This window comes from Dufourea novaeangliae, unplaced genomic scaffold (genome assembly GCF_001272555.1).
Source record: "Dufourea novaeangliae isolate 0120121106 unplaced genomic scaffold, ASM127255v1 scaffold44, whole genome shotgun sequence".
Classification (NCBI taxonomy): domain Eukaryota; kingdom Metazoa; phylum Arthropoda; class Insecta; order Hymenoptera; family Halictidae; genus Dufourea; species Dufourea novaeangliae.
The window spans coordinates 182,297-204,164 of NW_015373919.1; positions in this window are offsets into that span (position 1 = coordinate 182,297).

Sequence of the window (21,868 nt, forward strand, 5' to 3'; positions counted from 1 at the left end):
TTTTACAAATGTTACTGTAAGGTGTAGTCGTGGAAGCTAATTCCAACGTTCTAGGTTTTCACGCACCGAGAAATGCGGGGTTTTGTCGTACAGAGGTTCAGCTTACTTTTGAAAATGCTTGACAGGGACTTTAATACTCGATCTCACTAGCTAGACTTCTAGTATGATTATGAGCCACGGATGAGGTGTACGCGCCCGTTTTTATATCCCTAAAATCGAGTCGAAAAGTAGCGGGGGACACGCCTGTTCTTCAACGGAAACTGTTTTCCAAGAAAATCTGGCCACGCCATAACACCCCGTAGGCAGTTACGTCAGCAGTTACGTTAAGAGGTCACGAGAGTGTCTTCGTACGTAACAATACAATTTGCATTTGCATAGAAATTTATTTTTGTTGATCCATTAGATATATCCGCTTTCCACAAAACAGTGGCATTCTGAACAAGTGACCCAACCATCGTCATACGACAGTTATGTTTGAATAATGCCTAATACTCGTGACTTATACTACTAATTGTAAGTAAACCTCGCATATTTTGTGAAAACAGCTAAAGAAACTTCTAATATTTTTTCACCTGTGGCAACATTTATACAACTATTAACACTTTGACAGCCGGACTCAGATATACATGAGTTCACCGAGCCAGCAATTTCATGTACGACACTAACTATTCCTTAGAACTAGGACAATCTGCAATATATATTTCAAAAGCTGCAAAATATGATCCAATTAATAGATTGTGTCCGGAAATGCGACAATTAAAAATTGTTCGAATTATAGGAAAAGGGAAAATAGAAAATCTACGAAGACCATGCAGACTATGCACCGCTTCCAAAAAAAGAAGCTCAACTGCACTTATGTGTTCCTCATCCCAGATAGCACATGGCGCACAATGACACCTTGAAGACGGCTTAAAAACGCCTTAGACCTAAACTAGCCGTAAAATGGGCGTCTTCAAGGCGTCAGGTTGGACAATGTTTTCAAAAATATTATACTAAATCAAAATATTAATTTTGAAAAAACTTTATTTTATAACGAAAATAATTATGCCTTTGCACTTACTAAATAATAATTATGTCTGAATATGCAACAACATGTCAACGGCATGCCTTCAATTCGTAACAAAGCTTATGAAAAGTGCCGGCGGCAGCCAATTGTTTTCGTCATTATATGCCGGCGACAAGAGCAAACCGTTTTGTTAAAAATGCGGCCGTCAAAGTGTTGATAAAAAATAGTGATATCTCATACAAAATATATATTTTCGTTCACTTTTATTACCTTATACAACAAGAAATGATTTATATCAATCTAATGTATTCCCTAAACAATGCTAATTTCAAATATTTAACAATTTCGTAAAATCTTATCATGATCACTTCATATTCAATAAGAGTCCAAATGCTTAGAAACGAGAGTGTACGTTTAGATCGCTATCCACCAGTTACCCAAATTTTACCAGAAATTCCCGCTCGTAATTAAAGCACAATAATCAAATTTACGTTCGTGGCGAACGCATTTTCGTATTACTAACCGTAATCGGGAGACTTCAATCGCCAAGAGAGTTTACGGCGGGTCTAATCCACTGACTACGTTCTCACGGCCCAAAAGAAACATTTCACGATCCATTCGAGAAAATCAATAAGCATTCTTTTCAGCCACTTCCCGCGTCCAAGTTAATGAACCGAAACTCGGTAACATACCGTTGTCGGCGAGCAAGGGGAACGAGACCGGCTCGAGATCCGGCTAACAGGGACCGATATATCCGGTAATCGTTTTTTTTTCTGCGCCACGGAGATAAAGTGGACAGGGCGGTATACAGGGTCGCTGTATTTTCACGGAGGCTCCATTAAATCACTGGAAAATCTGTTCTGCCGCGAGTGCCACGGCTGCCACTGCATTGCAGAATAAAGAAGGGGCTTATTATAAGCGACGGTAATTCTCGAATAAATAACCGTGGGCTTGTGTGAAGATCCAAAAGGAGTGGGGGAAGGGGGCAACCGCCGGGCGTAGAAGAGAGCCGAGTCGTGGAAGAAATCGGAAGGAGAAGGAGAAGTAGACGGCGAAGGAAGTCACGGGTGGAGAAGAAGGAAAAGGAACCACACCGGGGGTCGTAGGTGGTTGATTTATTTCGGCGCCGCAAAGATCTGGATTCGCGTACGTGCCCCGTGCCTCAAATTACCAACTTATAAACTCTCACTCTCCCTTCCACTCCCCTCCACCTCTTTTCTCTCGTTTCCTCCTCCTTCGTTTCAACAGCACACCCTATCCACGGTCCACGGGCATCCTTCTTTATGCCCTGTCTCACTTTTTCTTAGGCCAGAATCCGCTATATATCAGCCTATTCGCCGGCCAATAAAGTAGGAAAGTAATGCGCGCCTTCGTCGCCTCGTTGACGAATTGGGAGGGGTGAGAGACTCGCCCCCCCCCCCCCCCCCGACTCAGATATTTATAGATTAACGCGGCCTACTTACTTTCGTCGGATGGTCAGCGGTCACCAGGAATCGACAATTCATATAGTCTGCGTTGCACATCTTACCTGAAACCAAATTATTCGTTATTAAATCGTTTGAATTTGCTGCACCTTTAAATTGAATCAATTGTAGTCTGTAGGTACTGTAAGTAATTATGAAGGCATTTCTAGTTAAGAGATAATAATTTCTGCCTTGTGAATAACTTTCTATGTCTTATGGATAATATATCATTAATATCAAGTTTTTCACCCATAATTTTTGTATTAACCGTCTGTACTCTAAATTAATGTTTATTGTTCAACAATTTATTTATCTGCATGTACTCTTTACTAGTGATCAGAAATCATAGAACATAAATTTTCAATTTTGTAGGTTTTAGTTTCGTGAAAAATAAGTTCTTGACCCTAAGGTCTCACTGGGCAGCAGTAAATTTGCAAAGGAGCAGTTATATTGTAATATTCAAGTTAAATTGGTCGAATGTTGAAAAAGAACATTCTCATTTGCTGAATAATGGTGAAGCTGGTATGTGACATCAAAGTCACACTGGACAGTAGTGGGTTAAACTTGTAGCATACAACAGATTCAGAGCGTTTAACGAAAAACGCTATGATAATAGTTTCGAAATAGTTTTCGTTTACAATACCTTCTAAAAATAATTCATTTTGTTAATCTTCTAATCTTTAATAATCTTTAAATAATCTTTTTGGAACTCGTTGCCATGAGATTTCATACATTGCTGAGTTAACATAAATAGATACCTAAATTATTAGAAGTACATTTTCTCAAAATTAATTGTTAGAATTACTTAGACATTATGTGCATGTATGTATCATACCTTTCAACATTACATCTGGGTTTATACATTTTTCCATTTTATAAACAATATTCATGTACAACTTCAGCAAATATCAAGTTTTCTCAAACTTTTTTATACTTTTTTTTATAGAAATATATGTATACTATATGTCATATTGCAAATAGTAATAGCATTCATATACTGTTTGAAAAATTATAATTGTTACTTACTGTAGACTACTAGAACCAGCGAACGTCTAAGAACATTCCAAAGAGATATGTATTTGAATATCATTAGCGTAAGACACTTGCATCTTTTAAGTATATAAATAATCGTGTTTTATCTGTACATGACCAAATATTTAATCACAACGACTGACAATTAGATTTACAGTCTTCAAGTATCCAACAAATACTTCCAATTCAATCATGGCAGATTGTAGGCATATTAATAGCAAGAAAACTGAAAGATTAAGAAATAATTTATAAAACTTGAAACGAATACTGTCGCCAATTCAAGTAACGTGATAATGGATTTCGCGAGTAGAGAGGAGTAATTTGAATTATTTACACTTGCATGCACAGTATTTAACAGGAGATCAATATTCCTCTTGTACAACTGTTAGCGTCTCATTTCGCTGTGCAGCTTAATGAATCTTAATTAAATCAGGAGTGGAAAAGAAGAAAAGGGAAAGGGAGAGAAACAGCAAAGTAGGACGGAACAAGAGGGTTGGGATTGGGGTTGGGAGGGGGGGGGGGCTCGGACAGGACGAAGATGTAACGAAGCTAAACGTAAAGGGTGCCAAGGAAGAAATCGCGTAAAGTCGAAGATTTTTTCGGCAGTGTTGGTGCATTTAATTTATCTGACGATAATGGGATGACTACAATATGGTGAACAGGAGAAAAAGGATGGACGGACGAGGCACAGAGTTCCTTATTAAAATTCATTAATTTCGCCCATCTATGAAAGTTTCATTTTCATGCAAATCCAAGGAATAATCCGACGAGGAAAGAACGAAATCGGATGACTTTGGCAGAGTTGCAGGGTCCCTGCAAAAATTTGTTTCCATTCGGGTATAAACACAACGAAAATAAACTGCTGTTACAATAATACCACTAACGCGACCTGCATGTTTTACGAATATATTGTATTATTGGCCTTGTTGATTTAATTTTATTGTTTAATTTTTTTAATTTAATTTTAAATTGTAGTTCAGAATTGGCAAACACAGAAAATAAGTATACATAAATAGTATTTATTCCAATTAATTAAGTTGACTCATCATTAATTGAGCCATCCTGCATGTAATAAATCCATTATCAACTGGCGGTAAACACTTTTTAGAACAGATAATAAACGATTTTGTTTGTGACGAGCCAGGGTTAAGCGGCTGCGAGAGCCGAGGAAATAGCGAGTTTGGTTTTTTAGAGTTTGTTATGTGGACGAACCTGAGTCTATTTCATCACAGGGAGCCACTAGGAGGTTGGTAGTCGTGGACGAACCTGTGCCTATTTCATCACAGGGAATCACTAGGAAAGATTTTCGTGGACAAACCTGGGCCTATTTCATCTCAAGGAGCCACTGGGATTGTTAGTATGGGCCTAGTAACTTTAAAAATTCGGTTCACTTCGAGCGGTAAAAGTGTGCCTTTGTGGGTTCGCTTCAAGCTGGGAATTTAGATATTATTCTAGAGTTGAAATGAAAAACACTGAATTATAAATATATAAATGTATAAAAGTATATTCGAAAAAGTAAAGGTTTTACAAATGTTACTGTAAGTTGTTAGGACCTTGAAAGGGACTTTAATACCCGATCTCACTAGCTAGACTTCTGGTATGAGTATGATCCGCGGATGAGCTATAAGCGGCCCTTTTTATACCCCGAAAATCGAGTCTAAAAGTAGTGGGGGAAACGCCTGTTCCTCAACGGAAACTGTTTTCCAAGAAAATCTGGCCACGCCATAACACCCTGTGGGCAATTACGTAATCTGGCCGGATGCATTCCAACTCCCGGTAGGGTTAAGAGGTCACAAGAGTGTCTTTGTACGTAACATGTTATACAATGATTTCTAATGACATTAAGAAAAATTATTTATTACTGAGAAAGGTACTTTCCCTCAGAGGCATTTGCTATAAAAAGTTGGCTTGGCCTACTGAATCTTCATTTTTAGTATTTCTTTAACAAACCGTGTATTTATTTGGAAAATTAATATTACCTGCATTAAGAATAAGTAACCAATTTTACATTTTTAATTCCCTTTAAAAATTTCATATACTGCATCTGCAGGTTTTAAGAAACAACATGAGCTGATCATTCAATTTTATATGTACCTTTTTGAAGAAATTTATCTCATTTACAGTTGTTTCCTAATAGTTTATCCCATTTGTCCGTGCAATAAACGGTACATGGGTATCGTACTGGGTTAATTTATTCATAGTGTTTTGACACGATACCTAGCGTTTCTTCACAAAGGCTTATCTTCATTCACCAAGTCCAGTAGATAAATAATATATACGTCCATATATATAAATACATATTATCTATCCCTATTATACGTACATAAATCATACCTACACGGATATACAAAATTATCATGTTTTTAAGTTGTAGGTTTAAATTTTTCTACTCAACATTTAGCTAATACTATTATTTACATAAAAGTTATTAGAAACTAGAGGTTGTTATTAAAATAAACATAAGATAAAGAACTCATTTTCTAAAATACGGGAAAACAAATATATAAAAAATAACCGAACTTAGCTTTTTGCCTAATTTCCAGATACTTTAGCACTAGACAATTAAGAATTGTATCAATTGAACTTGATATTTTTGTGCTCGAAGAGTTCCATTCTGTCTACTTAAAACTCCTAGGTAATTAGTAAATTTTTGAATAGAGTAGAATATTCAAAACGAATGATTACTACAGACTTCCTTAATGAAAATAATACTTATCTACGTATATATTTCAGAAATGCGTACTAAAATATCAACTTTCTAATCAAATGTATCCGTCTCTGAATACTTAACATCGCACACACAAATGTATACAATTCAAAATGTACATTCACCAGAATTGTCCAAAAAAATTCTACGCACAATGGGGTACAGTGCAAGAGAGAGCGGTACCACAATATTAGCGTTATGAGATATTCAGGCGTTTATGAAAATTAGTGTACGTCATGGTATATGTACAATGATTGCATACACCTATACACAATATAGTATCAGCAAAAATTTTGCCAGGTAGTTATCCATTAAGGGATAATTACTAGACACCAAGAGGTGTCAGAATTAATTTAAAAAAAAACTCATTTTTCAACATTTTACGGCATAGCTTCCTCTGGCACTGTACCCCTCAATTCTTTCTTTAACCCGTGGTAAAGCTTACGAGAATATATTCTGCTGAAGAGATCCCAAATTGGTTTCTCTTACACCGTTCCTTCATTACCCGAAGAGCAACAACTCCAATCAATTTCCACTCCTAACGGGATAGGTACCACTAAATCAATCGTGTCTGGCCTCGAATTAATAAGCCGCGTCCCTTAATTCATTTAACAATAAATACATTGGAATGCGAAACACGGCTGATCCTGTTCGATCAGGCATTAGAAGGAGGTGGGATGAGGAGGTGGATGGGCGGCCAACAGGCCGAACAAATGCACGTGACAGAAATCTGGCACGACACGGAATGAGTGATTGTGTGTTCCCAGCGGTAACCTCGGAAGGAGCGAAATTTTCCAACCGACAGCCACGTCAAAGCGATTTGTCGTCGGGCTTCCGGAGAGAAATGCAAGCCGCTTCCCCTGTTCGTGGACGAAACGACCATTTCCTATGTCTAGAGACTCGCCCTTGCTCGCCCTCCCTATATACACCATTTCCGCGGTGCTTCCGGCCAGAACGTGCACTGTACGTCCAGTTTCGTTCCTCGTTTTCCCGTTCCCGTCACCATATATCGGTTGTTATTTATTTAGAATCGAGCCGATGAATGCGCCCTGGTCCCCTCGATACACGGGCGGGGATCCAGGCCGCCTTTTCCACGATCTATACACGCGGCAGGTGACGGCTTATCGCGTTCATGCAACATTAGGCTTTTCTCCGTTATTTACCTCATTTTCAAGCTTCCGTTTCCCCGAAAGCCATCGTCTCTTTCCTTCTTTTCCGTGCCCACCCTTTATCCATAGCAACACATTTTCCGAAGGCAACCGACACGGATGAAAGGAAATCTGTGCCGAACGAACGTGTCTAGGCAGCTCCTCCCTACGCTTATTTATATTCATGCCCATCGAACGATTTCTCTTGAAGCCACTTAACCGCGTGCGGTTCCAGAGGGCAGAGAGAAGTTCTGGCGAGAGGACCACGCGTTAACGGAGATTGGGAAGTCTCTGTGTTTCGTTTTCGAGAAGATAAGGGAACCTTTTTCCTACTTCGTATCACTGTCTGTCGCATGTTTTGTCAAAATTTGTCGGTTGAGATGGGAGCGCAGTAAATTACAGTATACATCCACGAAGGAACTAACGTGGTTTTAGGATATGCCCTTAGGATGTGTGTTCTACTGTCTGGTACGACCGTTTGCTATGGGAAGTGGAGACTATACAGCGCGACGCTGTTTCGAAATTCTAGTGTAATTGGGTACGTATCTAAGTAAACGGAACTAGTTGAATGAATATGTTTATAAACCATGTTAAGGAAGAAGATGATTGTTCGAGATAGAATTCATACAAAGTTTAGCCAGCATATAGTAATTGCCAACATTATGTACACATACAGTGGTTGCCAAAAGTTTCCGGTTAATTTCAACATGTCGTTTTAAAAATATATAAGACGAATAAACTCCTGATATACCCATACTGAGGATGCATTGCTTCTTCAGATTTGGTAATATTACAAATTTGCTCGCATACAAATACTCTGTTCTCCTGTTTCTAACAAATATGGCCTGACAAAAGATTATGACAAAGATATGGTGAAATTATAGTTTGGCCGGAAATTTTTGGCAGTCACGGTATATTCGATGCGATAGTAAGAACTTTAAAAAGTGGAATGATTTTGGTATTTATAAAGAGGTTTGCAAGAGTGTATTCTATTGTGTAGGATATAGTATGATACTATGTTGTGTTGTTTGTTTTGCAGTATGAACCATGCACGATAATTAAGGAAGAAACTTTTTCACTCTGTCCGTTGGAAACGATTGTCAAGTGAACTAACACTATCTTTGACACATTTTTCTTTTGAATGTCCAATTTACTACTTTTTATCACTTCAATTATGTATACAATATATATAAAATATAAACAGGACAAATAGTATTTAAGTCTGAAAGATAGACTTGGTATATGAAATTGATTAATGCAATATTCACTGCTCAGCGTTAGATTTTATAACAGTTTATATTATCTTACAACTCCTCAATTTCGTCCCCTATATCTTAATCATAGCAAAATAAATTATTTGATGTCATAGTCACTATTCCCATTTTCAACATTTAATTATAATCATTAATCTCGACTTCCATATAATCTTGCTGTGCTTAATAAAGAAACCCAATGTACTTTGTAATAGGGGTGTGCGAGTACTCGAATTATTCGAGTAAGTCGAGCTTCGAATCAAATAATGATCTGTCGGTCGAGCCGAGTCGAGTCGAGCGTTCGAATTATTCAAGCTATAAGACTTGTAATCAACGGACTGTTCGAAAAAAATGCGAACTACTTGAAAAACTCAAACGGCTGGAATATTCAAGCGTTCGTGAGACGTCGATTTACTTGAAAATGAATTTTCAGCACAAAAATTTTCGACATCCTTGACTATATTTGAACAAATCGTTAACTTTCGAGTTACTCGTAAATATTCCAATTGCTCGAATTATTCGAACATTTATCTATTTATTATCAAATTCTAATCTAACTGTAAGAAAGAAAAATCTAAGAATCTTATTTAATGCTTCTGATTTATTTTCATGGTTTCAGGAAGAAAAATATTTGTTCTACGTGCTCAATTAATAATTTTGTACGGGCAAAATTTTTACCTAAATAAAATTTTCGAATAACGAATAAAAGATAGAAAACTTTTATTTGTTATTTGAAATTCGAATAAAAAAAGTATCTTTTTTCGACGAGCGTCGAATGAACAAATTCATTCGATGAGAATTATCCGACGAATAGAAGATACTTTTTTTATTCAAAGCGGTTTATTTGTAGCGTCTTATTCGTGGTGTCGAAAAAATTTTCATTTTTTATCTGCATATTTAATTCGAAGGCTTCGAATAGACGTTAAGCGGCCCATAGACCGTCAATATTATTGTACAATATAGATTGTACAATATTTTAACGGTTGCCCCTGGACGTTCAATAATATTGTGCAATAATTTTGTTTGTGCAATAACTTGAATCGTTTGAAGGCGATATTGAAGGTTGTGCAATATTTTGCAAATTTTGTGCAACCACGAGCACAGACGGCACGTATATTGTGCAACCTCCTGGAAGCGCAGTGCAAATCAGTCTCCTGGAAACGCTAGAGAGTTTCATGTTGTGAAGTCATGTTGAGTCTTTGTCCGAACTTGTTGATATGATACCACTTGTGTGTGTGCCGATCAGACGCGACGCATATTGCGAGCGTAGCGAGGCGGCTCGAACACACGTCGCGGAAAACAGAAGAGCGCGAAGCTCAACCGTCGCGTCTGGACTTGCCATTGTTCGGGACAGTTCGTCGCTGCCCATCTCCAGGTGGAGATCGAATAAATACCATTAACTTAAATCCGATCCTTTATTGTCGCCCACCCTACAGAACTGACTGACATTGCGCAATACTGCCAACAGACAGCGCAATATTTTCCCGGTTGCACAATATATTTTCAACTTTTCGTCAATCACGCAATATATTGAACAACCTTTCAATATCGTCTACACACGATCAATTAAATTTCACAACCCGAAATATTGTACAATAATATTGACCGTCTATTGGCCGCTTTAGAATAACTATGGCCAGCTCGAATAACCGCGGTGCCGAGTATCGAGCGTCAAACGTCAGAGACCACCGACAGCGACCGACCATCGGCATACAATGTAAGCAGCGCAGAGGAAATAAGGAAACACGCAATGGATGAAAATTTAATTTTTAAGATTTTCAACATATTTTAATGAAAGTGTCACGAATGAACTGCGGAGATTCGCCTGGTGGAAATAAGTCAAAACACGGCATTCGGACTATTTTCACTAATATATGTATGTATAATTTTTATCGCACCATTACGTATGAGTAAAAAGTGTTCAATTACACTCGAATTTGGACTTATTTTCATCGGGAAAATCTCTTCAATTCATTCGTGACAATTTCATTAAAGTGTATTGAAAATTGCCAAAGTTTAAATTTTCATTCATGCGTGATTCCTTATCTCATCTGCATCTACTTACATGGCATGCCGATGGTCAGTCGCTGGCCTTCGACGTTCGACGCTCGACGCTCGCCAACGCGTTTTTCCAGCTGGCTGGCTGGCCAAAGTTATTTGAAGGTTTATTCAAAGTCTTCGAATAAAAGATACAAATAAAAGATGAAAATGTTATTCGACGCTATGAATAAAATGCCCTGAATAAAAAAAGTATCCTTTATTCGTCGGATAATTCTCGTCGAATGAATTTGTTCATTCGACGCTAGTCGAATAAAGATACCTCTTTTATTCGAGCTTCGAATAACAAATAAAGATAAAGTATTTTTTATTCGAACAGTTATTTAAATAATTTTTTATCTAGAATCGAGATCATGCCCATGGCTGCTTTGCACAATAACGGTCCTTTAGGTGTGAGTGAGTGCGCGCACTGCCAGACAAAGTCCTGGCAGTGGCTAGACAAGGATGCCGTTATAATTACGTGAGGTGGCCTACAGGTGTCATGACAATGATTACCCGCGACGTTGCGCGTAGTGGACCCTAATAATTGTCGAGTTCGGCCCGACAGTTATGGAATTCGCGGCGAGCTGCGCGAGGCGAAATCAATCTCGAAGAATAGTAAATAGATAAATATTCGAATAATAGTAGCAATTCGAATATTTACGAATAACTCGAAAGTTAAAGATCTGTTCAAATATACTCGAGTAATTCGAAAATTTTCGAGCTAAAAATTAATTTTCAAATAAATCGAAGTCTTACGAACGCTCGAATATTCGAGCCGTTTGAGTTTTTCACGTAGCTCGCATTTTTTTCAAACAGTTCGTCGATTTCAAGTATCTCGGAAAATTCAAACGCTCGACTCGACTCGAGCAATCGAGCCGAGTTCAGCTCAGCTCGTAAATTACGAGTACTCGCACACTCCTACTTTGTAACCGTATTTTTGTTATTTCTGTTAGAAATTTTAAATTTCATTTGAATCTGTAGAGCGGTTACTGTACTCCCTACGTATCCGCAATTTAGACACCGATACTGTAGAAAGGTCAAATTCGTGCCTCCGGGCACTGGAGGATTGAGTATAACTTGCGTTTCTTCCGCTGTTAAATACAGTTACGCAATACGAATCGCGATTGTCACTCACGTTATGCTCACGCTCACTCACAGACAACACGTGATCATTGCCACAATTTGGACTGAGAATTCTTTATCTGTGCTAGCTAGAAGTGCATTGACATCTGTCGTAGCAACCGAGAGTTCGGCCGAAATAATCGGAGAAATTTCTCGGGTGGAGGCTAGTGATGGGACCTCAAGCCGTTTCAAACCCATTCAAGTCAGATGACGTCACCGCACCTCAGCCGCGACGACGGTTTCGGCGACCGACGCTCGACGCTCGGGTTACAATGTAACACGCAGAACGAATCACCCATGAATAAAAATTTAAACTTTTACTCCTTTCAGTGTACTTTCTTAAAAATATTATTAATAAATGTAGGAGATTCTCCTGATGAAAATAAGTCCAAACCCGACATAAATCGGACTATATCTAATAACAATACAATTCGTCGCGACATTAAGGGAAAAGTGGGATAATTGGTCACAGTTTTGCCTTTTCATTGAGGTAAAAATAATTGTTTATTTCATTTATAACTCATCATTTGCATAAAGATTCTCTGTATTGTTACAGTAGTCTAAGTTGTAAACATTCGATAATGAAAAACTACTTTTAAGTATTGAAGTTAATGTCACTCGTGCATTGTTTTACTATGCTGACATAATATTGAATGTTCCATTTATTTCGTGAAACAAAATTTAGGTATTTTGTTGCTGGTGATATCATGTGAAATGTGATTGCAAGCATCTTACATTTGATTGTATACGTAATTATTTATTAATACGTATTATACAATGCAGGAATGACACCAAGTTCAATACTTAAAAGCAGTTTTTCATTATCGAATGCTTGCAAGTTAGAATACTGCAAGAATACTAAGAATCTTTATGGAAATGATGAGATATAAATAAAAGAAACAATTGTTTTTACCTAAACGAAAAGGCAAAACGATGACCAATTATCCCACCTTTCTCGTAATGTCGCGATACGAATTGTATGTTATTAAATATAGTCCGATTCATGTCGGGTTTGGACTTATTTTCATCAGGAGAATCTCCTACATTTATTCATAATATTTTTGAGAAAGTACACAGAAACGAGTAAAAATTTAAATTTTTATTCACGAATGATTCGTTCTGCGTGTTGCATTGTAACCCGAATGTCGCTCGCCGAAACCGTCGTCGCGAGCCGAGGTGCGGTGACGTCATCTGACTCGGTCGGCTTGAACCGGCTTGAAGTCCCGTCACTAGTAGAGACACACTAAATCTCGGTTATTCTACGATGCAAAAGACTCTGACAAAGGGCACGTATTCGTGGGCTCAAAACCGTTTTCCAGCAGCGGGAGAAGAACTTTGGTTGAGCTTATGCCCCTGTCCTTCTCTATCTACGTAGTGGATGCTCCATATACGTATCTCCCGTATCGCGGCAGCGCGGCCGGAACACTTTAGTCACGACGACTGTATTTCACGGCGGAAGTGACAAAATCACGGTTTGTAATTGCTTCGCAGTAGGGTCATTCCACGGGGAATCGGACACCTTTTGGAGCACCATTTCGGATTTTGTTTCAAGTTAAATATGTTGTACTCATCATCGATATATAAACGTATCCCGAAGGATTGTAAAAAATTTAACACATTGTAGTTTTACAGCTGTTTGAAATTTAGATGATTTTTGATGAAAAGATGGGTTGACTCCAGACACAAAGTGGGTTTTGACTTCTCGACGGGGCGGCGTACCGTTTCTCGCCTAAAGCCGGGTACTCACCAAGCCAGCGAGCACGAGCGAGCACGAGCGAACAGGAGCGAGCGAGCATTCTCACTCTGTGTTTGTTTGGTGTGTACCGCTGAGCAAGCACGAGCGAGCGAGCAAATGCTCGCTCGCGTTCTCTGAATGATTCGACCCGTGTTGGTACATCAAAAGAAAGACGTGTTCACGCTCGTCTGGTGTTGACAGTTATTTGTTGCATTCGACTGCTCTGCCCGGGAACGTAATATTCCGTGTGAAATAGAAATGGAATGGTGTAATGAAAACATTATTAAACTTATATAGGCTTACTGTAGCTAAAAATCGTAGAATATTTTTCTTATAGTTTGTGTCACTTTTCATTATTTTTAGTTTAAAAAGTTGTAGCAATTTTTAAAAATCTTCGATCGACATTCTACAGAAAAATTCGGAACATTTCATATCCTTCTTATTCCTGCAAGTCCCTTAACAAATGACTTCCAGTATACCGTTGTGTGGTTTTAAACAGTGAAGTTTGCCACCACCATTTATCTTGTTTTCTTCAGTTTTATTTTTTGCACTTAACTTTAGTACAATAAAAGCAGCAGTTGTATAAACTAATTTCTTCCTATTCATTATTTCACAATCTGCTCTCGGTCAGTGCTGGGATGAATTGCGAACAGAAATGAATTCGTTCCAGTGTGGACATACGACGAGCATTTCAGTTGAACACGAGCGAGCCCTTGCAAGTTCTTGCGAGCACGAGCGAACGCTCGCTCGTGCTCGCTTGCTTGGTAAGTAACCGACTTTACGGACTCTATTCCCTATAGACGACTTATCTGGATCGCTTCCAGACGTAGCGTGATGATCGATGGGCTCGCATCGACCTCCTTCAATCGTGGTTCAGTGGAGATCGCTGCACACGTATCCGCGGTGATTAAGTGGGGCGCAGGAATTTCGTGCATTCTCGCACGACGTTCGTGTATCGCGACCATAGACATATATGTATAATAGACAGCGCGGTCTTATGGTAGGGATGAACCGAGACTGAAGGACAACAGTAGCTCTGGAGTAAATCCTCTCGTGATCGCACATCGCAGAGGGAGGGGAAAAAGCGACTGTAGTAATGTAATGTTTCGACTAAAGCCGTAGGAGAATCCCCCACCAACAGCCCGATTAGAAAGAGGGGAAAGTTACTCCAGTTACTGTGCTCTCTTTTTAGTGCTGATTTCATCCCTATCATAAGACCGCGCTGTCTATTGAATATGTCTATAGTTGCGACATTGTGTCGGTAGTGGGGTTTCGGTCCGCTTACGTGCGTTATGTAACCCGCACGGTTACAACTTATGAAAATATAAACACAGTATGTTGCAGAACCTTGCAGCCCTTAAATCCTCCACATCAGTTCAACCTCTCTGAAATCAGCATGAGTAGTATTATATGTAAGGCACACTATAATTAAGAATAGAATACGTAAATATGTATGTAATACCAATGGTAATAATGAAATGTGTAAATTAACCCTTCGTATTATACTGTTCCATTTACTAGGTCTCACTCACACAGAACATATAGTATATTTGTACTATACGCAAAATATAGTTGAATGAGCTTAATGTCACTACTTAAAAGTCCAACAAATGCAATTATATTTACATTCAATGAAATACCATTCAGCCCACATACATTTAAATAGCCGAAACAAATAAACAAAATACTCAATAGTGCACTTAATTGCAATGGTTTGGCCAAACAGTTCGGCGGTTTTCAGCTGGCTGACATAGCCAAGTGGATTTAAACGGTTTTCTACATTTGATTCCGACACTTGTAGAATTTGTGCTATTTTCCTGCGTTGTATAACGAAAATTATTGTCGATTAAACGCTTCACGTGATCGTTGTCAATCTCTTGAGGTCAGTCGAAGCATGATGCACCTTGGAGCGAAAGATTCCCGGAACGAAATTTCACAAACAACTTCTGGGACACGCATTCTTTGATAGCATTTTATCCGTACAATTTGCATAAGTTTTCACAGGTTTGCGTCACGTTTTTTCCTGCCTTGAAATAGAACAGCAACATATGCCGAAAATGCTTCTATTGGATGTCCATCTTTAAAATTATGCCAATATGATTAAAGAAACCCAATCTTCAAAATTTCGATAAAAATATACGGTTAAATGCCAGCTATCAAATTTCCATGTATTGAAGACAAGTATTGTCAAAAGCGCACGAACGTTTTGGCCAACTTAATATTAGGATCGAGAGTAAATCATACTTTTTACTTATTTCAGCAAATCTTTGTCAATTTTTAACCTTGCCCTAACATCGACCTTACTTTGCTCAACAAAATCCTTACACCCAGTTACACTCGAATCTTTGTTAAACGGATTAAAAGATTCACCGTCCCCCTTACGAAAGGGAAAAGAGTGGGACGATTATTATAAACGAACCGCATTGAAACTCTTCCGTCACGGTATTCTTTCGATGCACATCAAAGACACGCTTTTAGTCACCGTTCAACCCGGGGAAACCGGTCTCGAAAGTACGTAAATGGTATGGTTCCAGTCACAGCTACCCGCAGGCATCGCAGACAACCAGCCGCTGTCATCAAGTGGTCGAGATCACGGATTCGATCACAGCTCCCGTAGCCGCCGTGGCGAAATATAATTTGGTTTGCATATTTTCCATTGCAATTGATGCTTGCCGCCGCACGAGCGACTTTCTGCTCCGACGATTATGTTAATGCGGGTAACGAAGGTAACACAACCGGCGCGGCGTGCCATGTGCGGGACCGTGTGCCGTGGATATACAGGGTGTTGATAAAGATGTGGGACTCTTTCGCATGGTGGATTCAATATGCCAAACTAATTGCAAAACGAAAATCAAGAATGGTAAAATTGTGTTCGAGGATTTGTTCCTGAGTTATTAATTGTTGAAAGTGCAGTAGAATTCGATTAACCGGATCGCGATTATCTGTGGTCGCGATCAACCAGGATCGTATTCATCAGAGACGGGCAACATCATTATTTACATTAAAGATGAGGAAGTTTTTCGATACTAAACAGCCACATATAATATTTTCCATACATTTATGAATGTTCACGAGCCACAGAAATAAAATATTCTTTATATTGATATATACTATACTATTTAGTATAGATTATTAATATAAAAGTTTCGGAAAGATGGCAATAAAACCCAATATTGTCTCCGGAGACGCACAGAGTAGCTTATGGGGGCCGCAGTTTGCCCATTGTTGATGTAGATAAAGAGTTTCACATAACAAATAAAAGATAACAAAACGTACTCCGCCATTTTTAATAAAATGAAACTATGCAAATTTCAATTTCAATAACGAAATAATATTTGTTCTTGAATGAGTAGAAACTTGGCAAACAATTATTTATTCTGTGGCGGCACTACCTTCCTTCCTACATTCGCCATCAGAGGTCTACCGAGTTGACACCTTTCCCGCAACTACCTGAAGCCTTCCTCGTTCGTACATATACGTCCTTAACCGACCATCGTATATCCCCGCGTCTAAGGCGGGGTCTGCTAGGTAGCCTTACTGACGAGTCCACTATCAGGCCTAGGACGAAACGCTCCCTCTCCCCTCTCTTTTCCTTTTCACATTTTCCAGACAACAGTTTACCGCCAAAATTCTTATTAGTTGTTTAAAAGCCAAGGTGACGTTTTTAGAAGTATCTAAAGTAGCTGCTTTTCACTATATGTATACTATTTGAACTAAAATTCTGCCTAACTCTGGTATTCATCTTTTACGACTCATGCAGTGCTACAAAATCCCTTCTCCATTGGTTCGTGACAAAGCACTTGTAACTGCAACATTCATAACATAAAGGAAATGTAAGCACATTCATATGGCTATGACTCTATTGTAAAAAGGAATGCATCTTCTTTCATATTTCAAGCTTATTTTCTATATAAAATATATTTTCAATAATTTCTCCCCAGGTCTCGATTTATCCGGATTGCTTGTCACCTGATTAAGCCGGTTAATCCTATTGTATGTACGAAATACGTGTAAAATATCTCTGACACAAAGGGTTATTCTACTTGAGAAGCGCGTTCTTCAACCATTTCACGAGTTGCTTTCATTCATTTTATTTCATTTGTTAGTTTCACTAGGTCATCGTTCAAGCTTGTATATCATTTACAAATCGGCTGTTTGAATAGCACGTACCTATTGCTTGTTCCGGAAAAATAACGACGCAAGTACAAAAAAAGAGTTTCCAGGAGATGAAAGGTAAGTAATTTCATTTAGTCATACTTGTGATTAAATAATCAAAACAATTTTTGCTTATGTTGCGAACAAAGCTATTCTTAACGTGGTTTGGTCAATTTTAACAGTTTGACTGCCACGTCACCCAAATATGGGTGACACATATATTGCAAACAAGCTGGATTATTTAAATACCTTTACAAAATTTTTGGGTGAAACTTTGGCGGCAGTGATGGCTGAAAGCGTGAAATGGAAAGGAGAGGGAACGTTTCGTCCTGAGTCTGCTAGTGGACTCGTCAGTAAGGCTACCTAGCAGACCCTGCCTTAGACGCGTCGATATTCGATGGTTGGTTAAGGATGTACATACATACACAAATAAGGAAGGCTTCAGGTTGTTGCGGGAAAGGTGTCAACTCGGTAGACCTCTAGTGGTGCATGTAGGAGGTAGTGCTGCCACAAAAATAATAGCTCAGTATAATTTCAAACAAGATCAACAGTCTCTATTAATTAAACGCGTATATTTTCGACGATTTATGACTTAACACTAATCGTACCGAGACTTTTGTATACCTATTTGTACCGTATTTAAGACCGGTCATTTGACCGGCTGTCGGTGCGGTTAGTGTTAAAGAAACGAAATAATATGTGTCTGGCTACGTACGGCCTTTTTCACTGTGGCAGTTAATGTGTTGTATTCGTCACAAAGATATTTCTGAGACCATTGACGCATGTTACTCAAAATGTTGAAATGTTGCACTTATATCATTGTTCTTCCTAAGCAGCGATATAATCAATCGCATGAACTGAATTTCACGCGTGTTTTACCAATATTTGAAGCAATTATTAACTCGGAAAGGAAGCTTCGAACGTAATTTCGTCATTCTAGATTTCCGTCTCAGTTTGATATGGAAAATTCGGTCTACGAATGTGTCCCACATTTTTATTAAAACCCTGTATCTTTTGAGCACTCTTCCTTTTCCCTTCTTCATGTCCCACCCTCCGCGATGACGTCTCGTCTAGGAATCGTGTCGGTGCGCAGAAAAATATGCAGAGCTTCGAACCGGGCATGGGTTCGCTGCATAATCATGCAGTCAATGAGTGCGAAGGAGCTAACCATGCGAGAAAGGAGAGACCTGGGGAGGAAAAAAGAATTTATGGGAATACATATCGAGCTTGATATCGTTCGAGAACGCCTCGCTTGCTGTGCCCCCTCGCGTTTCCTATTCTGTCTTTTGATAGAGAGAGCACCGAAATGATTTTTATTTAAATGTCATTATCGCGACGGCTCTCTATCGATTCCTCCGGTTCACCACTGGTTATGAAATATGTGTGTAAATAATAGTTGAACGCGAGCTCCTGTTGCGGCTACTTGAATAAACGCGTACCTATTTATTCGGATGATGACGATAGGGAATATTCATGAATTTGAATCTTATTTGAATATTCAGATCGCAGACGTTTTTAAGTATTGATCGACTTTTAGCTTTAAGTTACTCGCCTCGCGGAACGACTTCCTTGGGGATTCCTTTAATGTTTTTTTACGCGGGTATTACAGTTGGCCCTTTAAAATTGAAATGAATGAATCGTTTTACTTTTGGACGGACGAATTATACGGTAACGGGATGAAAAATGGTCTCGTTTAAGAAGATTGAAAGGAGTATAATATGTATATTGTATGAATTTTGGTGTATTAGGCGAATGCAAAAGTTTTAATGAACTTTACTCTAAAAGTGTATACTAAGAATAATTTTATTTGTAACGTAATAATTGTTCCGCCGTAGACCAGAAAGTTCAGCTATAGAATCAGACGATGCCGTTAACTTTTATTATTTTACTTCCACTGTACATTCATTTTAGACTTTTTCGACACCGGCCACTTTCAATTTAGATTTCGATAATACAAAGGAATAATATAGAAAAGACTCCAACATTTGGTATGCAGTCCGCCACATGCGCATGGTAATCTGGGACCCATCCGCGCCGGGCCTTACCGGGGCGCGCTGATTCGCAGACAATACAGGCATAAACCCTACCGTCGGGACATTCTCTAAATTTCGTCGCGGTCAAGTCGCCTCATGAGCGACATTTTCCTGGCGTCCGCTTCGCCTTGAAGAAGAAGTTTTCCACCTCCCTAGTCAGAGGATACTAACATTTATAATAATGCGGAAATCGTTCTATGTAATAACTAAATAATATTGTTTGTCGGTTGTAGTTTAGCACTGAATACATTATAAAACTTGAGTAAAACGTAGCACAGAATTTATTTTCTTGGTTACATACGAAATCCAGTTATTCAGTTAATGTGGGTACTGAAGTTAATAGTAATTTCCATGTCAAAGAAGCAAATTTAAATAACTATAAAAAAACTGCATTTATTTATGAAAATTGAAAATTAGAAGTACAGAGCTCCCGCGATTATTGACTCTTTGTTGATATGCAATTGTTGTCCATGCGTCATCCCAACTATCAGGGGCGTGGGGGGGGGGGGGGGGGGGAACTTTCTTGCCGCGGCGCACCGAGATGGCTTCCCGTTCACGAGCCAACGACTAAACATTGGGAGCCCACAAAAAGATTACATTCCTGGATGTCGGTGAGACAATACTAATGCAACGATGAAACTTTTATGAACATATTGGTGAGATCTTTCTGATTAAAATGAAACCAAACACGATACAATTTGGGTCATATTTACTTATGATTTATCAGAATCGATAATGAACTAATATAAACTATTAACACTTTCTACATGAATAAATATGATCCAAAAAATGTCACATTTGGTATCATTTTAACAAAAAAAATCGCACCAATATACTAGTAAAAGTTTCATTAATAACGAATCAAAAATAAAAAGTTTCATCGTTGCATTAGCGTTGTCTCGCGCGCCGGACAACAATATGTGCGCTCGATGGACTCGATGGACAGAGCGGGGGATTGTACAACGATTATTCGAAGCGTTCAATCGTCAGCGACTGCCCAGAGAGCTGACGACGAATAAAATGTAGCTGGATCTTCTCCATTCTCTCGTATTTTTATTATTCGCCGAAACGGTACACACACAATCAGATTCTGTGGTCCGCTATAATGTAGCCATTGGTTGGCGAGAGCGTCGCAGGCGCGCCATGCTGCCGAGTCGAGTGGGAAGAGAAGCTTTCTCTATTTTTTACTGGCTTGTCCTTTTATACGTTCGAAATACTACAAAGGCGAATGCTGAGGCTCGAGCTTCGGGCAAAAAACGTATTTACGAGGGTCAGAAGCGTTTCGCGTGGTCTACGATTATAGTCCTTGCGCGGACCCAGGTTCGGGACAATAATCGAGAGAGCTCTCTACCTTTAATTCTTTCTGAAAGTATTAACTTCGAATTAGTAGACAATTTGTTATACGATATGATTTTACTGAGTAATAACAAGTGATTTCATAGTTCTGGCATGCATTGATCTATTTCTACGTAATTCCTGTTATCCTAAATTAGTTCATGAAAATGTAAATGAATAAATATGGACAGTCTAATTATATCGCTCTATTACTATGATAACGCAATTCAAAAAGGGTAAATTGGTATGAGAATGAATTTGGAGTGTATAATGAATTGTATATAAATTAATTACCATATTTGTCTATAATCATTATTTTCAATTTAAAAATAATTACAGTACATAATAATCGTTGATTCTACATTGCCCATTTAATCTTACATTTGATTTATACTACGTTTGCGAATTGCAGAGGAATCATATTTCACCTTCACGTACGTTCATAAAGTAGGAAAATAATGTATTAATAACATGCTGCAATTATCCGTTGTTTCATATTTTCTGGTGTAGTGGGTACTTCTTGATAAACAGCATTTTTCAATGCTTCCCAGAGAAAAAAATCTAATGGGGTTAAATCTGGAGGACGAGGTGGCCAAGAAACTAATCCTCCACGTCCTATACATTTATTTGGGTAAAGTTCGTTCAGTGCATCTCTTACTCTCCGAGCATAATGTACTGGACACCCTTCGTGCTGTAACCACATCATTTGGCGAACGTTTAGTGGTACATTTTCTAATAAAGTCCCCTATGAAATAATACAGCATGTGCTAGAATAAGTTCAGAAACGATAAGACATGCACGTGATGCAGCAATACGAAGATTGCAACTTTGCATTGACA